General features: G+C 37.1%; 1 protein-coding gene across 2 annotated transcripts in view; it reads right to left on the bottom strand.

The window, feature by feature from the left end:
- Positions 1–19,237, bottom strand: part of ptprd (protein tyrosine phosphatase, receptor type D) — a 420,350-nt gene that overhangs the window by 352,930 nt on the left and 48,183 nt on the right. For both annotated transcript variants that reach the window (XM_015393658.1, XM_015393659.1), the window contains exon 2: positions 1,702–1,775. The gene's annotated coding sequence lies outside the window, so the exon portion shown is untranslated. The remainder of the gene's footprint in view (positions 1–1,701; positions 1,776–19,237) is intronic.

Raw genomic sequence — 19,237 nt, 5'->3', positions numbered from 1 at the left:
AAGTCTTTCCCCATTGACTCTGTTCGAATTTATGGGATATGTCATCCAAAGGCCAGATTCAAAGGCCGATTACATCAGAGCGTGGTGACGAGGTGACGTGATGGCGGCGACGCAAAGTGCTTACGTCATGACGACCATGCCCTATTGTTGCAAGATTATTTGTGCATTGTATATTTGTTGTTTTTGAACTGTAGATTTTTTTTTTTATCTGTCACAAAAAAAGTTACACCTCTTAAAATTCTTGAGTACAAGTACACAAATTGTGTTCTATGATGACCACGTCCTTGGAAGGTGCATCCCATAAATTCGAACACAGCCCTAGACTCTCATTAAAAGTTGCTCATGCGCAGTAGCTCCTTTGCAATACAGAGGTATAGGAGAGCTGCGCCCTGAGTTGACAGGAAGTGTATTTGCTCACAACCTCCCGCCACAGTGCAGATATTTTGTGGATGATTGACAGGTCGAGTCGCGGGCGTTGGAGATGCATTGGAGAGAGGAAAAGAGATGTCCCTTTTCAAGACCTGGCTTAGCAAGAAGGCTTGGCTAGCAGCATGTAGCTTTATTCTGCTTTCCCTGCTTGCTTTCTCAAATGTCAGGATCTGACCCAGCATTGATAAAGACAGATAGGACTGATTTAAAACACTTTCTAGAAAAGGCAAAGAAGACTGAACAATCTGGGATTCACATGGAAAATAATATAATATAGTGTACTTTTCTATATGTTTGTTAATTTGCATTGTTGTTCATAAAAAAACATTCTCAGAAAATAATTTTCATATAAAAAAAAGTAGGAAGCTGACCAATAGCTTCTCCATTATTTAAAGTGCACATTGTTTGTTTTTTTAAGGTTTGTGACTCAATACTGGGCCATGCAAAACACATATTTGCCTTCACAGAGCCTCAGAAGGGCGAGATTTATGTACAAAAAGTAAACCTATGTATGAAATTATGTTTTTTATTAAGTGTTTTTATAATGTTTTTGTTATTGTATATCAATATACTAGTGTGATAACTTACTACACGTTTTTTTTCTACGTCTATTTATAGCCCCCCCCTGGAGAAAACTCCACCAGCCGCCACTGTTATTAATGATCTTTTATAGCCGGATTTCTTGTAAAGGCACAAACCTATTAAATAGACTAGAAAACTTGACAAGAGTTGAGGCTTTAAATGCACTTTGGGATCCGGCAGTGTTTATAAACACAGCCATAGATGGGGTTTATAAATCAAGCATTTTTTTTACTTAACTATATAACATGCTTTGAAACAGATATGTTTGTGGATGGTCTTAACCAGACTGAATGGCTTCTCCAACATTGAATAAGCGTTTATAAACTGCACAAAAATTCTTAATATTCTATATAGGATTTATTAACAGCTGAAGACTTACATGAAATATTTAAAACATTTCTTTTCATATCGGATTTATATATACCACTTAAAAAGAAAAAGAAAATAAAGACATAGCCTTTAAAGGTGTTCTTATATGACTGTTGATAATAAAATAAGGATTTAGAGGGGAATTAACCCATGACATTACAGTACTAATCTGATGCTACCTTAGTAATTTAAATGTGTTGCTAGTCTCAATAAGCTTAGGATAGCAGTGATTTTGCAGCACTCACATTGGACTGTTGTTGCAGTTTAGCTACAAAGTAATAAAATCAAAGATGTAGTAAGATTATAAAATGTAGATCTTACCGTTTTTGGAACAGGCAATTGCGATTGCTGGTTCAGACTAAAGTGAAGAAGGAACAGAACTCCTCAGAATTTCCCTGGAAGGAGAAAGACAAAGCAGTCAGCAATGATAATGCATCATTGTATTGTATCATGTTTCATACTGTACAATAAAAACAAGAAAAAAAAAAAAAGATTTGCAGGGATAAAGATGAAAATACATGTTTTCATGCATCGTACAAACTGCTGTATTGCAAACATAATATTTTTTAAATATATTTTATGCGTATATCTCTTTGTTTATATGAATGTCTAAAACTGGGCTACTGCACAAATGCTCACATAGCCTCCATCTTACAGACACATAATGTTTTGGGGTTTTTTTGGCTTTCTATGTGTATTACTTTCCAACAGTGTAATACACAACAAAGAGGAATATAGGTCTTTAAACAAAGTGGTCAAATGAGCTTGAAACCTAACCAGAACTATGCATCACACGCACTGTTTGAATATTAGCAGTTTAAGATCGAACTAACTGAGATGAGAAAAGCAAAGCACATTCTGGAATGTCACAGCATCACCGGTGATTGACATACCCCCTGCCTGTGTGTTATCTTGCATGAAAATGACACCGATAATTGGATGTTGGTCCCTTCTCGTGACCATCTGGAAAACTCGGGTTCTACAAAGCATTACAATTCAAAGTTTTTTTTCTTTCAAATAATCTTTCTTGCTTCCCCAGCTTCTATCTTCGTTGCTCAGTCACTTGATGTGAAACAAAATCATATGTTTACTTTACAGATCAAAGATTTTCTCCCTCCCTCCCTTTGCTTAGTTTTTTCCATCTAAAAGTGGTCTCCTTTCATTATGCAAGCCAACAAAGAGTAGCGCCCGCTCTTGCAGCTCATTCCGAGCATACTGATTAATTAGCTCATATAATTAGCTTAATGATTTAGGGAAACATGGCCACAGTCACCCAAGAAGATATGCTAATTGACCCCTGCCTACTGCAATTCAAATGTCCATATCTTAACAATTGTGGTTTGTGGAAGTCCAGATACAAAGAGGCGGGAGACTAGGTGCTAAACAATGTTGTACTGTATTAGCTGTTGCTACTTTAATGAACTCTGTGTTATAGTTATCACATTGTCAGACTGTGTTCTTGTGGGTTTAATTTCTTGTGTTTCATTTGGGTAATACTTTGCAGAATGCACAAGAATGCTGGGAGCTAATGAAGTGTTCTCCGCTCTTTCTATGACGATTAATTTTGGCGTCAGCAGTACGCTCCGTGCTTAAATTAGATTTGAAAAGTGATGCAAGACGCTGAAATTGCAAAAACTGCTTTTAGTACTACAAGGGGGGCAATTTACTGCCTTATCTTTATCCGTCATATTAAGCCGTTCTATATAATATCCACCGCTCAGCTGGAGGATGTTAACTCCCTCTCTCTGTGTGAGCACACAGTGTGAAGTGCATGAGTTAGGACATGGAGTTGTGGACGTTACAGTTTCCATTAAATATGAGTCAGACCAGACAGTATCTCTGCTCTCTGACAGTACCATCAGCATTCCTGGCTGCACTTCAGACATAAATCGCCCATTTATGACCTTCCGTTGAACAGTAACCAACAGAGACGGCGGCTCAACTCGTAAAACCACCAGAATGCTGAGATGGAGGTGAAGATATTACCTGTCTATACACGACCTCTTAAACAGGAGCCAAGTGGGAGCAGTTAGATAAAAATGTAAGCCTTATTTTCTTCTCTTTTTGTGCCAAAACTAATTTTTGAAAGATTTAATCTTGTAATGAGTGAGTGGTAATTCCCTGCAGAATAATGCCAACAAATCTTGCTCCTAAAAAAACATAGGAAATATGATGTTGGACTGCAGCCTGTTTAGTGTTTATAGAGCATGAACACATTATGAGTATGTTAGCCTACTAAATAACATCAATTAGCCTCAAAAAGTTGCACGTTAATGCTGCACTAAAGGTGTGTTCAGATTTTTCCCTTAATTATTTACTCACTATATAGAAAGACAAAGTGTTTTTTACATTCTGAAACTCTAGTTCAGGGCTACGGGGCCTCATCTTTATTTATAGAGAATCTTTCATATAAGAACCCAGGATACATTGGAGTAACATCTATTTCTGAGTTCATTTATTTTATACTGACCTGTAACTCATTTTCTACTTGATACTTTACAAATAGATGTTTAGTTTTGTAGTTTTGTTGTCGTCCTTGTTTTTTTTTCCCCCCATTCTACGTGCAATACCAAAGTATAGGCTGGACAGCCAGCTCCTTTTATCGAAATAAAAAAAAAGGGTGACATGACAATTGATTGCACACTAGCAAATGTTATTGATACAGAAACTAAAGGAAATCATTCCAGATGGAAAATGAAAATGGATATTTATAAAATGTGTGATCAGACAGAAACAAAAAGTGCCATTAAAATTTTGTGTGGATGATTGCCCTAAGTAGACTTACGAGAAGATTGTAGATCAAATCCAACAAAACAAACATGACTCCGCACATTAGCACTGATTCTGAATATTTTTTATAGGAATTTTATAGGAATTTATTTATTTCAGACAATTACAGACAGATAATTTGACAAACAACAATAAATGTGTCAACAAAAAACACACAAAAAAGACTACAGTAGTTAACATCAACCAAACCAAACACCCATTTCCAAACTAACTATATTCACCTGAATATAAATAAAAAAATAAAAAAAACCTTCACCAAATAAACCTGTCGGTATATACGGGCAGAGCCATGACATCGATTATGTAAATTACTGTGAATTGACATCACTTCTCAACATAACTACATCTATATATTTATTTATTTTTTTCTCAGTCCATGCTCCACACTGTGACTATAGTTCAGAAGAAACGCTCAATATAACTAGCGCTACATTTTATAGATGTGTAGTTCACACAATGTGGATAGGTGTTGGTTTATATTCCTCCAGAATCTGTAATGTCCCCTATTTCTTGTGTACCTTTGACAAAAGCACTTTTCCTTCCATTTAACTTTCCAATAGTATGCTAATATACAGTATAGCAATCTCCACACATATTACTTTACCTTACCTTTCATCAGTGTCACTGTCTATCTTCTTCTGGAAACATTATACTTTATCTATTTGTGACTTTTATGTGCAAATCCTTGCACCATTTAATAATTCGAAAATGCCCAATACAAAAATAAAGTTAGTATATTAAGTCACATCCAAAATCTGCCAAAATCTAATCCTAATCAGCATGGCTTGGGAACTATAACTTTTTTAAATTAAACCTGGATCACTTCATATTATTTAACAAAATATTTTACGTAGAACCACTGAATACAAAGGGAGAAACTCTTCTAATTATACCCTTCTAAAAAATTAACTTAAAAACTGAAGTTTCCAGATTGCAGCACTGTTCCAGCAGATGCTGTATACCACACGTCTTCTTGATGAAACTGTGTAAGACATATGTGCTATAAAGACCTGCAGTATCTACCAAAGACGCTAATTACGACACAGTTTTTGATAACACCCTGTGTATGTGCTTGCGCACTACCAGCAGGTGCAACACTTTTGCTTGTGTGAGCTGAACATCACAGTCCCTGACGATGACACCATTGTGTCAAAAACGCAGTGTTTCAGCACATCAGCTAGGCTGCACCCTGCCCTAAACAAGCAAGCTAAAAATGAGCATTTGGAAAATGATGCGTCTTTAACATCTTCCTCTCTGTGCATGTGTACCAATCTTTTCCCAGTAGATGTGCAGAATAATTTATGTGCTGCTCCATCATATCTGCATTTAAACTTATTATGCAAATGGTGAATAGATGTAATTTAGGGTCAGAAAAGTTTGCATGCATTGGTGCATAGTCAGGCTGAAGTTGACAGAATACATTTGCTGAGGTAACTAGGGTAGAAGTATTAAAACGTTCTTAACATAGAGTGAGCTACTCTTAGCTCTAAAGCCTTATGACATGTTGTTACAAACTTCAAAGTGTTTTATTTTTCCTAGGTACTGTATTTTATATGTGTTTTTTTTTTTTAAACCAAAGAAAAATGAGCACAGATGAAATCTTTGTACCCTACCCTGCCTCTTTTGCTAAATCCGTCTTAGCAGAGTTTTCCACTGGAGTTAAAACTTTCCATCATGCAGAAACTGCTCCTCCCCAAAGGCTATTATAATCTGCTTGGCATGCCTATAATGTTAATTACTCAGATATGTCATCCACACAACAGGATGAGCATGCTGTCAGGGCAGAGAGCATGGTGGGTGACATAGTGTACGGTAGAAACAGGGGAAAACAGAAAGACAAAAGGGAAGCAGTGAAGCTAAAGAGGCTTAAGAAACAAAAGAGGGACTTTAAGGCACAAAGACTAAGGCAGAGGAATTAAGTAAAGTACAAAATAAAACTCAAGAGTGGCTCAATCTTCCTTTGACACTAGTATGAAATTCTATGCCTCTATGCCATCCTTTTTCTCCAGAGAGCTTCAGAAAAGATGATACCATTGATCCTCCTTTTAAAAGACCACCTTTCCCGTCACTGCATCATCTCATGTCAGTCAGACGACTGGTTGAGTTACCTTAAAAGGTTCCGCGTCTCTCTACCAGGCCTGATATCACCTTTTACATTCTTCACTTTCCTTTCATTGGGTGTTAACCTAAGATGGGCCCTGAATTTCCAAAAAAATTTGTAATCATAGCTCAAATGAGGTGAAAGGGTCGTTGAATAAATCCTTTAAAAGCTGCATTAAGTTTGTCTTCACCCATGAGTGACAGAGGCTTGCACAAACATTTTATACTGCTAGAGTATTTCCACCTTTTTTTTTTTTCTTCACAGGATACTTCCTTTTATTATATGGGGGTATTGTTTGATTGACCAACACAATATCCTCATAAAGAGGACAACTTAGGGTTATATTATTTCAGCATGTTTTCACTAAAATAGTAATAAGGTCTAAATCAATATCCAAAGCTTTAAAGATCTCACAGAAGGCTGTATAAAAGAATTATAAACATCCCAAAATATTGATGGTCACTTAAACTGAGAAAATATTGCATTAACATGAGAAGCAGCCAAGAGGTTCATCTGGAGGAACTGTAGAGATCTGACTAGAAAAGCAATGTTTACACACAGCCCCCATTCATCCTAACATGAATTCAGCTAGTTTGCAAAAGAAAATCTAAATGAGCAAAGCAGGTAGAGACATAAGCATGAAAGTGTGCTTTATTAGCAAATCCAAATAAATACAAAAGTAGACTTCACTTTGTTAGTGTCTATTTCTGATAATGAATCTGAAATATTGCTTTATTCCCTCTTCACAAAATTGCCCTACATTGTGTTGTTCTGTTGCATAAAATCTGGAAAAAACCTAAACATGTTAAGGGGATATTTTTTTTAATACTGAAGATAGAAGATGGAATATTTACTGCAGGTTTATGCTACAAATCTTTGGAAGTAGAAACATGTTCATCAACAAAAATGAGCTAAATTACATCCCACTCATGGGCTCTGGTGCACATATTTCATTTCTGCTGTTTTAGAGCGCAATTGTCAGGGTTCCCTCAGGAAGATCTCCTCTCAAGTATCACAAGTGCAGGAAGAGACGAACAAAGAAAATAGATTTTCCCCTCCAGATCGCTCCTGATTCCCATCCTCTGGAAAGCTGCTGATTGCGGCAAAAATTTTCAGTAAATTGGGGTTGCTTGTTACTCAACCTGGGATAGCTTTATCACCTTGGAGATCAAGAAATGATGGCAGACCTGTTCTCTCCTCTTTTGATTTATTGAGTCAGAGAACAGGCAGTGTATTTTTTTTCTTTTGGGTCATGCCGATCCTCCTAAGAACTACTGTTTTTTCTTTGAGCTGCATTTGTTTCTTAGGCAAAGAACACATGTTCTGATTGCAAGTTTGAAGCTTGCATCAGTAAAAGGTGATGATGTTGCTGCTTAGATATGTCTAAGAAGGGGAATTTTGGGTATTTTTTTTACTGAAAGTTACATTTAGCTCAGACAAAGCTCTTCTACCTTGTCAGTTTCGTGCCTTCACCACTAGTCTGTGCCATTGATCCAGCAAATTCTTCCTCCATGTTCTCGTTGTGACCCACTTTTTTGTCTATATAGAAGTGCTGTGGGAACGTGACTGCATCCTCCTCACCTGCGCCAAGTGGCCACACCGATCAGCGAAGGAACAGGGCTGTGCCAGAATCCTGCCCTAAAGCTGCCTCACATCTTGTTCTTTCCATGTAAATGATAAGGGGGACTGGGGTGTGACGGTAACAGTTCAAAAACATTGTCTTTATAAAGGTAGAAGTGAGCTTTGGTTGAGTGCTAATAGAGAGGTTGGTGATTGCGTTTGCATGGTGATTTCAAGGCAGGTTTGAAGCATTGCATCACAAACAAATAGTTTGTGATCCAATGTGAACCTCCTTTCATCAAATGCTGTGAAAGAACGCTAGACTGGGACAAGGACAGCTTTATTTTGGGGTTACACTTGCACTTTCAGTTTAGGACACATTTTTTTCTCTGAATGCACAACAACAAACAGTCTGCATTTATTCAAATTAATTTCTTTCCACCTCTTCCACTCATCTCTTCTCTTAGTCTTTGCACATCTTGACTACAACGTTGCGTGCAGACTCCACTTCACAACTCACTTGCCTCCGCCCTGGCTCTCTTCCACACTCATCCCTCCTCATAACAAATGAGCCTGCATCGACCAGCAGATATTTCCAACACCTTCCTACCAGTACTTCCACATGTTTGCTATCTCCCTCTATCACTCTTTGCTTTCAGACCCTCACCTCCTCCTTTTTTTCCTCCTCCCTCCATCATCGGGCACACAGTAGCCATTTGCATGGCAGTGTGTGTACAGTAGGACCTGCCGCTTGCTGAGTGGGCTGTGGGGCGCGGAGGAGTAGAAGAGGGAGGAGGAGAAAAGCAACAGAATGACTCCGAAGAAGGAGGGGAGGAAAATAGTTATCTAACAGGATTATAGGAGAACAACGGAAAGGAGAGTACTTAAAATACTCCCTGCACGAGCTCTCTCGCAAAAACGGAAGGCATGAGTAACAATGGCTGAATCACTCTTGAGCTTCTCAACCTCTTTCCTGTTTTCTCACTAATGCTACATTAATGTTCTTTTCACTCAAGCTCCATCTTCTTTTTTTCTGACCCTGAATTTTCAAAAGGATCTCAACAAATCTTCTTGTAATAAGGGGGATAAACTAATGAGTTTTATTCAGCTATTCAAAATCTTAAAAAGACAGAAAGAGCTTTTGCGCCAAAGGACTCAGCTGTTTACACATTTATATAAAAAAAAGGGATACAAGTCATGAAATTCCTTGCCCGACCTCATGCCAGCGGTTATGCAATTATATTGCATGAGTATTAAATAGGAATATGCTTTGAGGTAAGCTATTTCATCATAGCTCAGACTGGATGTTTGGGGCTTCAACACATTTTTTTCCCCTTCTAGGCTTATCCTATGTTTAGCTACATTTCTGTTACCACATTCTCCTTTCAGTGTTGAAGGAAAGCATTCAAACAGCAACGCCGCAACCACCAAGCTTCACAGAATGGAGCATCAAGGATGGTAGTGTTCTACCACACATAGTGTTTTAGTGTGAGCCAGAGTATTCAAATTCAGTGACATCTGACCAGATTATTTTTTTTTTCCATGTGTATTGTGTACTACACATAAATCACTCATGGCATAGTGTTGAGAAAAAAAAAAGTTCTTCCTCTTCTTTTGTAGAATGTACTTCTATAGTTCTCCCCTTGTCAGATTCTCCAACCTGGGTTGTGGATCTTTCCAGCTCCTCCATGGTTGGTATGAACCTCTTGTCAACCTTTATTAATACGCTCCTTGCAAAGGCAGGTTTGGTTATATAGTAAAGCAAGTAAAAAAAGTTGAACAACAAACTGAAATCAATGATATCTCAGTTAACAGTTTAACTTTAACAGTCAAAGGCACTTAGTAACTGCCTTGCTGTGCCTGTGAAGATTCAGGTGTGAGTCAATCATGACACCAAGGCCGTTTCTCAATTCAGAAGAATGCGAGTAGAAAAATAATGTCCTAACTAAGTATGTTCTTGACAAGAACACAGAAAAGTTTGGACTTGGGGAGAACAGGAGCATGAAGCATAAATATGGGTCAATTGGAATAGAAGCGTACTTGCGACGTCACTACACGCTCGGCTCGTCTGGAGCTGCATTTCACTTCCTGTTGTTAATAGTCTCTAGATAATAATAAATTATTACTTTTTTATTTAGTGGGGAAATAATAATCAACAGTCAGATAAACACAAATCAGTTGAACATTTTATGAAATAAAACAAAAAAAATTGCCATCAGAGGCAACGGTACTTCACATACGGCTCTGCCAAGAGAGGGCTGCTGCAGACGGGCATAAGCCCTTGCTGCAGTTAGCCTAGGAGGACTGCTGGTTACCACGGTCCCCTCAACATTCTAAATTGTTTTTTTAAATTATGCACTAAATCAGTAAATGGACCATAAGGTGAAGCTTAAAAGTATAATTTTCTCGCCTCAAATGACCATAAAAATGTATTTTTATAGAATGATGGCAACAGAAAAGAGATCTTTGAAATTAATACTCTGAGCTCTATGAGCGCTTCACAGGAAGCTGCTGCTGCCATGGTGCATGCTGAGACAGAGGAAGGGGCAAGAAGAATATCCGGGGACTTAATGGCCCTTCTCAGTCAAATGCCAGCCAGCAGCTGACTTCTCTCCAACTCCCAGCGAAATCCCCTCCAACTTCAAGCCACTGGAGTGACCCCCTCTTGCATATTTTTTACTCTGACTCCACCATTTCACTGAATTACAGGGTCTAAACAGGAGATGACGATTTTCTTTAGACATTAATGTCCAAAAATACTGATAGAAAGAATATTATAGTACAAAGATTGATGTTTAAAAAGATATTTTAGGGGACCAGCCAAGGACCCATCAAGGAAAGTGGGGAAATGTTGAACGGCTACTACTGTAGTCCCCGGTTTGGTGTTCTTGTGAATTGGAACAGTACTAGGGCTGAGGCTGATGAGATTTCACAAGTACACGAGCACTTGAGAACGCACAAGTACGCATATTGAAAAATGGCTCAAGTTTCCGGCCATAATCAGTGGGTTCCACTGTTGCTGAAGCTGTGAGCTAATTGGAGCTTTACAAGATGCTCTAATAAAATCAAGTGTTCAACAGTATCAAACATAGCCCTAAGGTCCAATAGTACCAGCATTATGGTTCTTAAGAGTCTGAATTTATTTGAAAGTCATTGAACACCTTAAACAGATTTTAGACTTTAAGTTTTTCCTTTTGTATACGCTGTATGTATACAAAACAAAATTTCATTTTGTACAGCTCTCAAGACATTTCCAATTTAGGAGTGATCAATGTAAACCTGGTGATCAAATATAAACATCAGACTGTGATATAATTAACAATTTTTCCAACATTTACCTTTTTTTTTCTTTTTTTCCCCCAGTCATTTTCAACATTCAGCAGTCTAATTGCAGTGGGGAAGAAGCGGTTTTGGGATTTGCTGGACCTACATTGCTTTAAAGCCTCTTCCCAGAGGGCAGCATGGAGATCAGTCCATGGTGGGCGTGTAAGGAACAGTCTAAGTACTGTGGTTGGCTTGGAAACCAAACTGGACATCTTTAGCCCAGCAGGTCATTGTTAAGAATGCATTCAACTCTTGAAACGAAACTTTTTCAATGATTTTACTGATGAGGGGCAGGTTTGAAACGTGGCTTTAATTATGGAGGATTCACCTGTCCAAGCTCTTTTTTTCAACAATGGTCTAAAATGGTTGTGTAACTCATTAAGTATGATTCCCAGTAAAGCACTTTGTCCACTTAGGTTTTACAAAAATAAAGAATAAAGCCATTCATAAACCAGCGTTACTTAATTAGAGATTAAATTTAGAGAGGCAGAATTTGAAAGCAATTGGTTGCGATGGACCTTATTCAGGGGTATTCGATTTGTACAGTTGTACATTATTTTAGATTTTTACTTATAAAGAACTTCCAAACCCATACATATTAATTTATCTCTGTTGCATGGCAAATGTACATTCAATCAACAATTTTGCATGTAAACTTAAGTGCAAGGGACAAACTATTCCTTTACCTATCTAAGAAGTTCTTATACCCTTTCCCTGAAACCCACCATATGGTACCAAGAAAAATAAAACACAGTGAGAAAATCCCAGTTTAATATGTCTCAAATCAGCCTACCTTATCAGCATCATTGTCCATCTAAGTTATCATCATAACATCATCTTGGGGGATTTGCAAAAAGAAAAGCTAGCTGATAGCCTGTCTACTCTGCATACCGTTGGAGAGACTGGAGGGTGCTCACTTCTATTCTGCAAAGGACCATCCAACAAAACATAAACAAAGACACAAAGAAGCATTTTTTTTTCTGTTTGAGAAGAACATTTCATCCAGCTTTTGTCCTGACCTTGCCAATTCTGAGTCAGTTTTAAAGCAGCAACATGATGTGCTGCTATAAAAAGAGCAATCTGTAGATGAGGTCTCGAGAGGTACTGCTGCCTGTTTTTTGTTGTTATTTTTTTGCATTAAAACAATAGCATAGAGCCTTTATAAATAGGCCACCATTTGAAAACTTTGCATCTAGCTTGTGCTCATTGTGCATTCAATGCTGTTTAATCATCACGTCTCCCTAAAGTGAAGAAAGTGAGTATGTATATAGAAGCATTAAAAGAAGAAAGCCAGTCTGTACTTGTGCATGTTTGTGTACTCTGCTCTTGTTCTCAGTGAGAGGTATCATGTCCTTGATGGTTATGTAAGGGATGAATTTTAATGATGGTAAGATCATGGCAGTGTGAATGAAATAATGACGACTTCGCTGCCTGATAAATTGACTGCGAGATTGGGATTTTGGTGCAGACTCTAAAGGGATAAGAGTTAGGGAGGTTTGTGGATTTGAAAGTTTAAAGATAAAGGTTGGTAAGGTGTTTGCCTGCATCGCTCTTCCAGGCAAAACAAACTCATCAGGCTTTAAGGGAAAAAAAAGCAAAGAGGTGACGAAATACCTAAAAAGGCATTATCTGCTGTTTACAATTGGATTGGGAGAAGGAAAGAGAACAAACAAGAATGAAAGGCAGATTCATAGATGAATGTTTCAAGATGAAGAGCCAGTGACCAGACGGTGCGCTGACATATTCAAAACAGTCACTGACACACAACTGATGTGTGACAACGAGGGACAGATGGGAGCAGCTAAGAGAGGGATGACTGCAAAGGCAGTGGAGATAAAGAAATGCCTTAAAAACAAATACTAATCTTCAGATAACATGGGATTTTTCGTAGAAGCAGGACGTTCCAATTGAAGCTTCAGGCTGCTAAATGGAGGCATGTGAGAGAGGGGCTGTACCATTGGGGTAGTAGAGAGAAAAATTTAGAAATGGTGAGCCAGGGAGCATCGGTTTTTCACGGCCTTTTGAAAACTGGGGATTGGAACTTATGTTCACCATAAGTGCTCAAATAGTTTTGAGGAGTTATAGCTGTTTTTATTTATTTTTATATTTGTATTTTACATTGTAGTATGCTTACTGTTGTGTTTTTTTTTTGGTAGACTATTTTAAGATCTGTCCCGGGACAACAGATGAAAAATAGCCTTTTGGCTAACTCTGGTGCATTTGCAGGAATGCTAATGTACACTGTCCCTGTCAAATAAATAGATAAATAAAAAAAAAAAATAAATTACATAGGCACCTTTCTAATATCGTTAAGATTGTCTAGAATTTTTAACATTACATATTTTTTTTTTTTTTTACGATTATAAACTTGTCAGTGTCAAACAATCTTTTGTTTTTAAGTGAAGGGATGCATTTAAGTAGAGAGGACAATTCTCAGCACATTCTCTGGCATTCTGAAGATCCAAATCATGTTATAGGGAAAAAACAAAACTCAAGAGTCATGGCCATTTTGATTCGCTATTCTTCTAACTTTAGGTAGTGGGCTGTGAAAGTGATACTAGGTCTTATGGCAGCATACCTCATTATCGTTGTCTGAGGGACTTTGGCTAATTACAAGATGTCGACCAGAGAAGAAAATACTCATATCATGAATAAAATTGTGAAAAATATATTTGCAAGATCTCTTTTGTAAATCCCTATAGTAGACAGCTGCTGAAGTGCAAGCTACAGTGAACAAGTTTGGTACAAGAAAAAGAGTTATTTTCAGTTGTAATCTTTTATTTTCTGTCTTTTTTCTATATAGTGATACAGCTAGATTTTGTGTGTTTTTTGCCAACGTCCTGTCATTCTGTATGGTCAAAGCATTTCAAGGTTGCCTAATTCTGATCTTTTAACAAAAAAACCAGCTCTTCCAAAGAGTAAAAAAAGGAGTCATACATAATCTCAAGCATTTTGTTTAAAAAGAGGAGTGAAAAAAGATGGCTTTAGTATAGTAGAGAGAACAAAGAACAGTATTCTGAATTAAAGGGTGAGTAAATGAAGAGAGTAGTGCATTAGCGTAGTTTCTGCTTTAGCTCCAGTAAAATAAAAGCATTTAGACCATAGAGGAAAGAAAGGTCAAGGACAGCTTGTCTTCTGTAACTGCAGCTGATTTGAGACTTATGACAATGTCCGACGTACTGGTGCTTTGTTGACTGACAGAATATTAAAGACAAGGGGAGGTAGTAGGATGTGAAGGAAAAAAAACAGAAGAAAGGAGGCGTTATGGGGATGAGTGGAGGAATATTCAAGAATAAGCTGTAACCTGAAAGCGGTACTGAGAGATGGAGCCACAGCCAGAGAGAGGAGGGAAACGGTGTGAATGAATATTAGGCATGAGGGGCTATTCACCCTGCTGTTGATATGCGATGAGGGAGGGTTGGGGTTGGAGGTAAGGGGAGAAGAAACAGTCTTAAAGTGAGGAGAGTGTGCAAAAGAGAGATAGGAGTTCTTATTCTCTTATGGGAATCTCTGAGGAGGAAAAAAAGCATGGAAAGACAGGTGAGATAGACTGAATAGCAGGGCATGGAGAAAGGAGAGTGAGGAAAAAACGTGGGATAAAACAAAAGTCAAGAGATAAAAATAAATACGGAAAGGAGAGACATCCGAAACATGTCCAAACTATCGTGCCTGAGCACACTTATCTCTTAAAGTGCACACAGTACATTATCGCCAGTGGCACTGGAAATGGCCTGAATCATCAATAAATGAAACCTGGCCCAGGTAGAGAGGACGCTGTTGCAGCTGCAGGAGGTATCGAACGCAAACACGAGTCTGATAGGCAAAGGATACAGCGTCCATCTTTTTTTTTCTCCACTCATTATCAGTCCGTGTGCTGGTTATTAACGTTGTGCTCATTTGAACGTTTAATTAATGCAGATAGCCAAATGCCAAACCTGATGAAAAACCACGATGAGGGATTAGCTTGAATAACAAATGCTCTGACCGGCATAACTTTGTCTTTCTGATAAGGTGGCAGAGGTAGAGAGGGGAGATGCATTTCTGGAACACTTAAGCCTCTCCCCCCCCCCCCCCCATTGCCTTTTCCTCCTCCTACCTCCACTTCAGTTTCCTTAATGAAGGCTTTTTCCTTTTGCCATGTGCCCCCGTTCTCCAAACTTCCCTCCCCTCAGCTGCTGAGTGCCGTCCTAATTTCATCCTGATAGATGAAGAGGCAAAGAGACTCATTAAAATGCCTCTGTTCATTTTTTTTTCTGCTCCTTTTCTTTTTGTCCCAGTCAAGTGTGATCGTGGGTGTGTTGTCTGAACAAGTTTTTATGTAGACAATTTAGATCTTTCTCAAAGCTAAATTTTACTTGGAAATACAATACTGTGCAAAAGAGTCAAACTTTCTCTCACAATCTTTCACATTACAACCTCAACCATGGATGTGCCTGAAGGAAAAACAAGGGTTTGCATAACAAAGAGAACTTTTTGATATGTTGCCAACTACAATTAAAACAAAAATATTTCATTGTTTTTAGGAGGAATGAGGAGGCAATTGGTAGTTGGATTCAGTGGTGTTATTATTTTGAGAACTTTAAAACATCTGGGAATCATTATAAATGTATTTTATCCAAATTAAAAGAATTAAAATACAATAAAAATATTGTCAAGAAAAACAAGCAAGTACAGCTTTTAACAAGCTCCAACCATATGCTAACAAAAGTTATAAGTTGAAACAGCATAATTAGAGAAAAGAATGGAAACCCAACAAAATCCAAGCAGCAAAATACTTCAATTTATCAGATTTATTTGTAATATAGGAACACTTGTTTGTCACCCATTCTAAGCTGATGTCATAAATCAAAGGAAATGAACGGTATCTTATATTACAGCAACCAATTGAAGAGTACTGCCTAATGATGGTCACTCTTCTAAAGTTCTGCTTAAATAATAAAATATATATATATATATATATATATATATATATATATATATATATATATATAAATAGTTGTTTTTTTCTAAATCATATAAAAACAATTTTAGGATAAAGTCTGTTTGTATTACAAATCCCTGGCCTTCTTCATGTTCCTAAATGCATGCTTTAAATAAGCATTATTGTGTATACTGTATATACCTTCGTTTTGTACCATGTGTGAATACCCTGATACCAAGAATCTAATTAAAATGTATTTTTAGGTAGGAGCTTTATGTTGTTTAAACCCAATTGCTTTGCAGCAAAAAGTCCTGGGTTTAAATACCAGCCTGAGGTATTTCTGCATGGGGTTTAAATATTATCTCTGTGCACGGGTTGTCTCCTGGTAATCTGCCTCCCTCCTACAGTTTTATTAGGTCTATAGAAATGTTCTTTTTGGTACAATTCTGTGGATTAATGGTTGTTTTTCCTGTGTGCCTCTATGTTGCCCTGTGGCAGAACATGGATAAGAATAAGCTTGCATAGACAAAGGATAAATGAAAGGTAAATGGTAGAAAAATAAATGATGTACACCATTATTAAAACTTCAGTTAAAACACATGGTGTGTTTGCATAAATCAGGGGTGTTCAAACTTTTATTCACGAGGGCCAAAAATGTGGATTAAAATCGACTTTGGAAACCTAAAATTAAAAAAAAGGTAAACTTTTACCTGCTTAAATAGGAGGTAAACAACTGATTGAAACAAGCTAATTAGTCTGATATCTGTAGAAAATTGATCTGTACAGTCAGTCATTGTAGACATACGCATTACATAAAATCTCACAGGTTTGTTCAGTTAAACCAAAAAAATTTAACTAAAATAAGGAGCAGAAAGGTTTCCAGGTTGACTAAGTTGGTCTGGATTTTTCGAGCTGCAATTTTATCAAAAAGAGGACGTGATTTACGATTACTTTATTTAGCCAAATTGAATAGCTAGGTACTCTTAAGTCTGGTTTTCAAGGAAAGTTATTGGTTGTTTGAGGTCCTACAGTATGTACTGTGAAATTAAATAGAAAAAAGCATGACTCCTAAATAATAGACACTGTGCTTTGTTCCTACTCTACCAAGACTTTAACAACGATCTTTCTGAGATTTCTCCCATCAGAAAAAATGACACTACTGTAACATTTTTAGTAGACCAAGTTTTCAATACCCCTCTTAAATTTTGGGTGAGACACACAAAATAAAATGGCTGGAAATGGCGCTTCAGCCCCACTTTAGACACACCTAGCATTAAGCGATCCCTAACTGTTTTAGACATGTTGACTTTCTGAAATTTCCAGATTCATGTAGAAAAGTTTTTATCACTACTAATGACTTAAAATGAAGGACAATGACTGCAAAAAACAATAATAATATTCAAAATAAACAACAGGATTTTTTTATGGTAAAATAAGGATAATAATAAAGATTTTCATTATGGCTCGTCCCTAAAACCAGTCTTTTTTTCCCCATTCTTCACTTAATTTACAGCTATAATCTGTATAAATAGCTTCCAGCCCCTGAATCCTCCCACAGGAGATCCAACACAATGATTATTCTCACCCTTAAAGGCTCTGCAGCACAGATGGAAAACAAGTCAGCCCCAGGTTGAGGTATTCCTTAATGCAGTCATTAGGCCATGAGCTATATGCATTTAACGTAGATGTTTGACTGCAGAAATAAGGTATGATGCATGTCAACAGGCCAAAGGGTGAGCAGTTTCTTTTATCCAGAGGCTGTTTTTTTGTATGTTAATCATTTTGTTGCCAAATACCGTCTACTTATGTTATTGAGGCAGTTCAGTCCCCCATGCAGTAGCAACTTAGCACACATGAGAATCTCCTCGTCAGCATCAGAATTTGTTTCATCCTCAGACTTTAAGGGAAGAGATTTTCTTCTTTTGATTTTTCTGTACCTCACTTTGTGTGCGACGATACCAATTAGAGGTGCACAGGGAAGTGAGAGTTAAAGATTTTATTTTCCAATTTATTTCCAGACATTTTCTAATCAGCATTAACGAGGAAGACAGAAAACACTTCCAAGCACCTCCCATATACTGTATGATTTGGGTGCAGCACATGACATTGATTAAGGGGGAAACACATATAGAGCTTAGCTAAATCATCAAAAAAGCCTTCTTTTTAAACTTTTATGAAAGATCAATCAACAATGTACATACATACAATTAATTCTTGACAGTGGGTAATTTGCACAAAATCAAGCATTTCAATTCTAAATCACTGGAGTCTATCTTTGTCATTCAACGTCCATTTTCATCTGCTGTTTTGCAGTAAGCTGTTCCATTATGCAACCCTGTTTCTGTGAGTTTAGAACTGAAATAATTCATCAAATTTGATAATCGATTATTTATATAATCGTCAACTAATTTAGTAATCGATAAATCGTTAACTGGAGTGTAGAGACTAAAACATGCCTTTAGCTGATAGAGTCAGTTAGTTCGGTCAGTATATCTACCTTGTTTGTCAAACTATGTATGAATTTTTTTTTTATTTTCGATATCTTTCTTTTTTGTCTGTCTGTTTTCTCTATCCCTCCTTCCTTGGGTGGGTTTTTTTTTGTTTTGGTTTCTTTTATTTAGCAAATCTTTTTTTAAGGAACCTTTGGCTATATGATTAGTACTTTATCAATCAAAATAATTATCGACAGATTAATTGATTTGCAAAATAATAATTAGTTACAGCCTTATGTGTGTTTATTCCATATTAGCAGTAGGTAAAGCTTTCCTCCAGTTTTCAGCTATATTTTTCCTTTCTATTAACATAGGCACACTGTTTGTCAGCAAAAAGCACCAAATACTAAGTTGTAAGTTTTACATCATGCCTCACGCTAATTGGCATTTCCAAGAAAAATGTATAAAAAAGGCTTAAATTAGATTCTGCTTTCTTTGGGAGTATTAATATAGCATAGCCAGTAAGGAAGGCATTATTCATCTTGGCCATTAATTACAATAGGAAAGAATAGCTCTTTTTTTTTTTTTTTTTTTTTTGTGCAAGTTGGAACAATTAAACTGCAAATATTCCATGAAAAGCAGTAACCAGAAAGCAAACAATAGGATTGCTATATTTTTCATAGTAAAGTTCCTCCATGTTTCATACCCAGGTTTCCAGGTGTTCGGTCC

The sequence above is a fragment of the Cyprinodon variegatus genome, unplaced genomic scaffold (assembly GCF_000732505.1).
Source record: "Cyprinodon variegatus isolate N-32 unplaced genomic scaffold, C_variegatus-1.0 Scaffold652, whole genome shotgun sequence".
Lineage (NCBI taxonomy): Eukaryota > Metazoa > Chordata > Actinopteri > Cyprinodontiformes > Cyprinodontidae > Cyprinodon > Cyprinodon variegatus.
The sequence above is the reverse complement of the archived record's forward strand: the minus strand, read 5'-3'. Positions and strand labels throughout refer to the sequence as shown.